General features: G+C 43.1%; 1 non-coding gene and 1 pseudogene across 1 annotated transcript; one reads left to right on the top strand and one right to left on the bottom strand.

Annotated features, from left to right (window-relative positions):
- Window positions 1-677: 677 nt before the first annotated feature.
- Window positions 678-749, bottom strand: TRNAG-CCC (transfer RNA glycine (anticodon CCC)). Its single transcript has one exon. It is a non-coding gene; the product is annotated as a tRNA-Gly (tRNA).
- A 5498-nt stretch (window positions 750-6247) lies between these two features.
- On the top strand, window positions 6248-6364 carry LOC139032895 (U2 spliceosomal RNA; annotated as a pseudogene).
- Window positions 6365-8718: the final 2354 nt, after the last annotated feature.

Genomic DNA, 8718 nt, shown 5'->3' with positions numbered 1-8718 from the left:
TAGAGTATTATGTAATCATAACAGTATTATGTAATCATAATAGCATTTGATTATTGTTGTTATAACTATTATTACTATACTGCTATTGTTGTTACTCAATTTGTTACTATTAACCACTATTGTTATCACTATTATTATTACTCATTGTTATTACTGTTACTACTATCATTATTATATTTGCTATTATTACATTGCTATTGTTCTTACTCTATTGTTATGACTATTACATTACTGCTAATGTTTTTATTTATTGAGGTCTTATGACCTACTCTTTTCTTCTTTTTCCCTTGCTATTTAAAATATTTCACCTCCCAGGTGTGTGTCCTGGATTGCTTTTTTAAAAAAAATTAATTAATTTGGCTGTGTCTGTGTTAGTTGCGGTTCACAGGGTCTTCACTGCATCACGTAAGATCTTTGGTTACAGTGTGGGGGCTCGGTGGTCGTGGCTCAGGCCTAGTTGCTCTACCACATGGGGAACCCTAATTCCATGACCAGGGATCGAACCCACATTCCCCTGCACCGCAAGGTGGATTTGCAACCACTGGACCACTGGGAAGTCCCTCCTGATTGCTTTTTTTAATTTTGTTTATTTTGTCAAGGGGCACAGCCTTTTTTTTTCTTTTTCTTTTCTTTTAATTTGGCTGCACTCAGTCTTAATTATGACATGTGGGATCTAGTTCCCCGACCAGGGATCAAACCCGGGCCCTCCACATTGGGAGTATGGAGTCTTATCACTAGACCACCAGGGAAGCCCCCTGATGGCTTTTTTAGATCCTCTGGATTTAGCGCTCGCTCTGTCCCACGAGCACTTGGGTACCTGTCTCCTGGTTGCCTCTGTGGTCTCCCTGTCCCTGGGTTTCTCTGTTCCCATGTCAACTGGCAGGACCATCCCTCACCTGAGTCCCTCGCACTGAGCCCTGGATGCTCCTACAGGGGAGGCATGGATTAGGACACACACAGATGCGAAGCCCAAGCAGCAGTGAGCTTGGTTTCTCTGGAGGAGAGAGGTACTTCTTCTCACACTGTCTTCTCCAGGGCAGGAGCACAAAGAGAAAGGTCACTTCCAAGCAGCTTTCTGAAGACGCTACCTCACCAGCTTCTCTCCAAAACTGTAATCTGGAGAAGGCATTGCTGCAATATTATAGTGACCTACATTCGTGGTAAACTTCCCCACTCTCCCAGGAGAGACTGGTGAGCTATGAGTCTCCCCCCCATACAAGTGGCTTTTTAGGACACCCTCCCCTTCCAACAAAAAAAAAGCAAAAGCGACCTGTTTGGTACCACTCGGACTCCCAAGTAATATTCAGCTTACAATTCTCTCCCCTCCTCCAAAGGCGAGTTATTTGCCAGATCCCAAATGGTCCACGGGTGATGGATGGCGGGTGATTTCTACATCAGCACACCTTGGAGCCCCAGAGCTCACCCTCTGACAGCGTTAGCATAAAAGATTTACATTTATGTTACGAGGGCCACACAAGAATAATAATTTTAAGATACATTGCCTTGGCTGCTGGTGCACCCTGGGAAATCTAGCCGCGGCAGGCGCTGATCCACACTGTAATTACAAAATGGCAGTGCAGGAGGGTTTTTTTGGAGACAAGCGGCTAGAGACCAAAGCCATCTGCATGCCTTGGTGGATTGAAATTACAGTAATATATGAAGACATTACCTGAAAAACCCGGCACCATTTAAATGATTTACTCTTCAGCCCCAGCAAGCTTTAATTTAAGGATAAAGTCATTCAGAAAGCTAATCTGATAGGGGAGGCATTATTTCACACAGTTAAGTTAATTTACAGTAGCTGATTGTTGTGGTTGCTTTTGGTATTATTATCTTCCTACAAACAGCTGATCTGCCAGACAGAAGCAATATACTGCTTAACGCAGTGTCTTAATTCAGCCGGCAAGCTATCTGTGATAAAGGTTTGTTTATAAGCAATAATAGGAAAGTCATTTTGAGGCCACACTGATAACGCTGATGAGAAATATTTTTTGAAGGGGGAAAGGCACAATTAAATAAATAAATGAATCAGCAAGCCCTGTACCCGTGGGTCTGTTGGTCTGGAACGGCTGTTTTGCGCGGTCGTTTTCCACTGGCAGGGCCCTCCTCCCCTCCTTCATGTGTTTCCTGCCCTGTGGTCGTCTCTCTGCACGTTTACCCCAAATTGTCCTCATGTCTGGCAACCACTTCTTCCCTGTTGCCAGATCGACTTTTCTCAGCCAGACCTTTGAGAAAAAAACACATCTTGGGAGCCCAGTGAATTCAGCTGCTTTCCAAGCAAAAAGTGAGCTTTGATATTTGTCTTGAATGAGCTTTTTTTTTTTTTTTTTTAATCTTTGAGAGACACAGAACATGTTCACTGGTGGTTGTCGAGGCAGAAAAACATCAGGAAGTGGGTATTTGAAAGGGAGCTAACAGATTGGAAGGTGAAATTCGAGATTTTGAAAGGGCTCGATAATACCAACTTGCCAGGGGGAGGTGGGAAGGGAGGGATGGATTGGGAGTTTGGGATTAGCAGATGCAAACTATCAATGTTATACATAGGATTTTGGGAGAGAATGTATACATGTAAATGTATGGCTTGAGTCCCTTTGCTGTCCACCTGAAACTAACAGAACATTGTTAATCAGCTACACTCCAATATAAAATAAAAAGTTTAAAAATGTCATTGGAAGGACTGATGCTGAGGCTGAAGCTCCAGTACTTTGGCCACCTGATGTGAAGACAGCTGACTCATTGGAAAAGACTCTGATGCTTGGAAAGACTGAAAGCAAAAGGAGAAGAAGGTGGCAGAGGATGAGATGGTTAGCATCACCAACTCAATAGACATGAACCTGCAAACTCAGGGAGAGAGTGAAGGACAGGGAAGCCTGGCATGCAGCAGTCCATGGGGTTGCAGAGTCAGACAGGACTTAGTGACTGAACCACAGCAAAAATACATAGAATTGATAAAAAATAAATAGGGTCCTACTGTACAGCACAGGGAACTATGTTGAACTATATTCCACATCATATCATAATGCAAAAGAAAATGAAAAATAAAAAATGGAAAAGAAAAGAAAAATGAATCACTCTGTTGCACAGCAGAAATTAACACAACATTTGAAACAACTTTACTTTAATAAGGGCCTCGCAGGTAGCTTATGGGCTTCTCATGTGGCCCTAGTGATAAAGAACCCACCTGCCAATGCGGGAGACGTAAGAGAGGGAGGCTTGACCCCTGAATTTGGAAGATCCCCCTGAGGAGGTCATGGCAATCTACCCTAGCATTCTTGCCTGGAGAATCCCATGGACAGAGGAGGCTACTAGACTATATAGTCCATGGGGTTGCAAAGAGTTGAACATGACTTACTGAAAATAAAACAAATATGCACCTCACTGTTCATAGCAGAGCTATATACAATAGCCAAAACATGGAAACAGCCTAAATGTCCACTGACAGATGAACGGAGAAAGATGTGGCGTACATACACAAAGGAATATCACTCAGCCATTAGAAAGAGTGAAATAATGCCATTTGCAGCAACATGAATGGACTTAGGCACGTGTTGCGTTAGCTTCAAGTGCACATTCTTTATCAGATTCTTTTCCATTACAGGTTATTATGATACTGGAGTGGGTTGCCATTTCCTCTTCCAGGGGATCTTCCCCTGGCCCAGGGATTGAACTTACATTTCTTGCGCCTCCCACATTGGCAGGTGGATTCTTTACCACTAGCACCACCTGGGAAGCTCATATAACTTATAGCAGACTTATCAATGATGTGACTTGAGTCAACGATGATGACTCTCTACATCCTTTCTGCTAAGAAAAGAAAAAAAAAAAAGGCAATATGTTCGTAATGACCCAAATCACTGAGCAAGGGTCTGGCTCATGTTAAGCATGCATAAATATCAATTCCCTTATCCTATGTATGAAGCATGCAGTAGAAAGGGGAAAAAATTAAAAACAGAGATTAGAGAAGGCATCAGAAAGCAGCAGGGACCCCCTTCTCCAGGGAGGGAGAGGGAAATTGCTTGCTTTGCACATGAATGGTTGTCACTCACTCTTGCACGATTTCTACCTGTAGGGGCTGTAGGCCTTAAAATAAGATTGGGTTCCCTTTCAAGCACCTCTCTTCAGCCTTCAGGGAAGGAAATGGATCCGGGGAAGAAAGGCTGATGGAAATTGTCCTCTATCGAGGGCAGAAACCTTGCCATATAAATCCTGAGGCCGGTTAGTCCTCTAGCTACACACTCTGGGTCCAAGTGCATTGGCCGGACCCAGATTTTGCTGGTTGATTTTGATTTCTGGCCTGATTATCCAAGAGGGGGAAGAAAGTATCTCACAGGGCTTGGAGAAGTTAGCACGACCAAGCTTTTCCTGGGAAAGGTCTGTTTTCCTGATGTAGAGACACAAGTGTCTTGACCTGACACAATATCTTCTTCCAACCTGTCCTTCCAGCCAGGTGTCAATCAACACGTAGTCTGTACCAGGAAACGTGCTTTTAAAATCAAGGGAGGTGGGAGGGGGGATCGGGATGGGGAACACATGCAAATCCATGGCTGATTCATGTCAATGTATGGCAAAAACCACTACAATATTGTAAAGTAATTAGCCTCTAACTAATAAAAATAAATGAAAAAAATAAATAAACAAAAACCTTAGAATTGAAGAAAAATAAAATAAAATCAAATCGACTGCCTCTGTGTCAGACTATAATCTCTGCAAGGACAGGCTCTCTGTTATTTACACATTGTTTCCCCAGGGTCCATCACCACCCCTGGTATATGGGGACCAATCCGTTCTCCCCAGCCCCAAGCCACAGTCCTATAGTGATAGCTCAGAAATTCTTAAAAGGATGAAAAAATAAAGAAGTAAAAATGTAAAAGGGCTTCCTTGGTGGCCCAGTGGTAAAGGATCCTCCTGCCAATGCAGGGGACGCGGGTTTGACCCTCGATCCAGGAAGATTCCACATTTAGCAGGGCCACTAAGTCCATGTGCCACAACTGCTGAAGCTCACACACCCTAGAGCCTGGGCTCCGCAACAAGAGAAGCCCCCGCTTGCCATAACTAGAGAAAGCCTGTGTGCAACAATGAAGTCTCAGCACAAAACTAAAAATAAATAAAAATTTTAAAAGGATGCATTTAGCTACTCCTGGCTCCCCCTCTCGCATCCCGCCCACCCATTTCCCAATCACTCTCCTCCAAAAGTTTTGCAAGCTACATTCACCAGCATTCTGGCAGTCTCCTTGGTCTGAAAGGCTGTGATTGTCCCATCAGTTGAGTTCTATTAAATAAGGGACCCCAATACATTCAGAAGCACCAACCTCTGCTCCACGCACCATGTCCATTTGACAAGAGTGAAGTGGATTAATTAACGTGGTGGGTCTATCTTCTCCCCAGCTGTCTTGTGTTGCAATGGAGACCAAGAAAAATCCATTAGATTATACTGAGAGATAGCTGAAAGAAAGTTTAGATTAAGTTTATCTCCCGAGGCAATTTTATTAGATAGATTAAGTTTCTGTTCATCTCTCCAAAGACCGTAGTAATAACCAGTGTCATGACTTTCAAATCCTTTGGACTTCAGAGGGTAATCAAACATGGTTGTCTTTTTATCCCCCTCTTTCACTTCTTAGTATTCTACAATCCTGCTTCGTTCATCTGTCAAAGCGATAGTATTAAGGGGATCAATGTTGACAAGTGATAGTACAAATTATGTAATGTTGATGACATTTCACTGTCTCCTTTTGATCTGCAATTCCCACTTTCAATCACTCCTTATTTTAGAAAAAGCACTGAAAGGGCAACACAGCTATGGAAGCCGTGGGCTCAACTCCCAGCGCCCCAGGGGCAAAACGGGGTGAATTGGTAGTGCACGGAATTAGACATGGGGCCTGGGAAGATGGCTTGACTGACAGAAAGGGAAATTGAGGTCATCTTCTTACAACACGCCTTTGGCAGCTGCCACTTGGGACCACGTCACAGCTTTTGGTTGTGCTGTAGTCCCATGAAATATTTGATGTGTCTGGTCTGCAATGGGAAAGGGCTTTCTATTCCCAGGATATGCCCTTTGATTTCTCCTCCACTGGGGATTGATGGAGGATAATTTAAAAGGAAGAACTGAGCTGGTTTTGTTTAAAAGAAAAAAAGAAAAGGAGACTAGGATGGGTCCAGACAGAAGAAGGGCTGTTTTTTTCTGGGGTAGGGGATGGGTATTAAGTTTTGAACTGGGTGATAAAAGATCAAATACGGAGAAATAGGTTCAATCGCTTCTTGGCCTTTTGGCTAACATCAAGTGTAGTATCTGTTCTTATCAGTTTAATAACTGATACATCCTCTGTCCAAGACAATCTATTAAATGAAATGATACAAATGAACTTACTTACAAAACAGAAAGAGACCCACAGACTTAGAGAAGGAACTTAGAGTTGCCAGGGTGGAAGGATGGGGGGAAGGGGTAGCTAGGGAGTTGGGTAATGACAGGTACACACTGCTATATTGAAAATGGATTACAAGCAATGACCTGCTTTCTAGCACAGGGAACTCTCCTCAATGTTATGTGGCAGTCTGGACCGGAGGCGGGCTTAGGGGGGAATGGATACATGTATATGTGTGGCTGCATCCCTTCACTGATGACCTGAAGCTATCACAACACTGTTAATAATCCAATATAAAATAAAAGGTTTAAAAAAAGAAGAAATAGGTTCAAAATATAGCAGAAGGAGGCTTCCCTGATGGCTGAGACAGTAAAGAATCTGCCTATAATGCAGGAGACCCAGGTTCGATCCCTGGATTGGGAAGATTCCCTTGGAGAAGGGCACGGAAACCCACTCCAGTATTCTTGCCTGGAGAATCCCATGGACAGAGGAGCCTGGGGTGCTAAAGTCCACGGGGTCACAAAGAGTCAGATACAAGCTGGTGACTAGACAACAACAACAAATAGCAGAAGAGACTCTTTTTGGAAAGAGAGCATCTTGCATCCTTGTAATGTTTCCGTCCACATGAAGAAATCTCTGTTAAAATAATATGTCTGGGCTTCCTTCTTTCTCTCTCTCTATCCCCTTAAACACACCTCAAGAAAAAGGCTCTTGACAACCATGGGCTCCAGTTTAAGACAGACATGCCACTTTCTACTTGTGACCTTAGAAGGTTGTTCAACTTCCACGAATTGTGATTTTTCTCGTTTGCAAATAAAAACCACAGCATCAGTTTTCCAGGGATGCTGTAGTACTTAGGAGAGTTCAGAAATCTTGAAGAAAACCTCTTTTGGTCAGTTTGGTTATGGGTTTTACCTGATTGCCATGCTCTGACACATGTTGTGTGACTAATAAAAGATTTTACGATTCTTTCAGCCAAATGGAGTTTGCCTTCCTTCCAAAAGCCCTAGAGCAATGGAGAAATGGGATGAGGATGGATAGCCTCAGCATGATTTATTGCCTGATATTTCCAGTTGCTTTTGTTTAGTCGCCCAGTTGTGTCTGACTCTTTGCAACCTCATGTACTGCAGCACACTAGTCCCTCTGTCCCTCACCCTCTCCCGGAGCTTGCCCAAGTTCAAGTCCATTGCATTGGTGATGCCATTCAGCCATCTCATCCTCAAACACCCTGTTTTACAGTTCAGTTCAGTCACTCAATCATGTCTGACTCTTTGCGATTCCATGGACTGCAGCACACCAGGCTTCACTGTCCATCACCAACTCCCAGAGCCTACTCAAACTCATGTTCATCACATTGGTGATGCCATCCAACCATCTCATCATCTGTCATCCCCTTCTCCTCCCACCTTCAATCTTTCCCAGCATCAGGGTCTTTTCAAAAGAGTCAGTTCTTTGCATTAGGTGGCCAAAGTATTGGAGTTTCAGCTTTAGCCTCAGTCCTTCCAATGAACACTCAGGACTGAACTTCTTTAGGATGGACTGGTTAGATCTCTTTGCAGTCCAAGGGACTCTCAAGAGTCTTCTCCAACACCACAGTTCAAAAGCATCAATTCTTCGGCACTCAGCTTTCTTTACAGTCCAACTCTCATATCCATACATGACTACTGGAAAAACCACAGCTTTGACTAGATAGACCTTTGTTGGCAAAGCAATGTCTCTGCTTTTTAATATGCTGTCTAGGTTGGTCATAGCTTTTCTTCCAAGGAGTAAGTGTCTTTTAATTTCACAGCTGCAGTCACCATCTGCAGTGATTTTCGAGCCCCCCAAAATAAAGTCTCTCATGGTTTCCATTGTTTCCCCATTTATTTGCCATGAAGTGATGGGACTGGATGCCATGATCTTAGTTTTCTGAATGTTGACTTATTTATTCCACAAATCTTTATTGGTCATGTAACTAGGTACTGGGTATTTTCCTAGACAGCAAGGACCTAATGGCAAACAATACATATAAAGTCTTGATTGTCAGCAGTTTGCCAATTAATGATGGAATAGCCCTGGTTCGCTCCCAATGATATTTCATGACCTGTCATGGCATCTGCAACACAGTGGATACCCAAATAGTGTTTCCTGAGGAGATGAGTAGATGCATACGTACAAGCCACTCATCCTTCCAACCACTAACACAAAGTTGCTGAGGAGTTGAGCCCTTATTAGAAAAGTTTTTTAAGACATGAGAAAACCCTATCACTCAAGACCAGCAGTCAAGGCTAGGAGGAAGAAATAGGATTCAAGACCACATTTCACCATGAAGTATTCTTTAGAATGTAAAATCAAAACAGAATTTCATTACTCTATTTTC

The sequence above is a fragment of the Odocoileus virginianus genome, chromosome 33, assembly GCF_023699985.2.
Source record: "Odocoileus virginianus isolate 20LAN1187 ecotype Illinois chromosome 33, Ovbor_1.2, whole genome shotgun sequence".
NCBI classification, from domain to species: Eukaryota; Metazoa; Chordata; class Mammalia; order Artiodactyla; family Cervidae; genus Odocoileus; species Odocoileus virginianus.
This window is presented reverse-complemented; position numbering and strand designations above follow the sequence as displayed.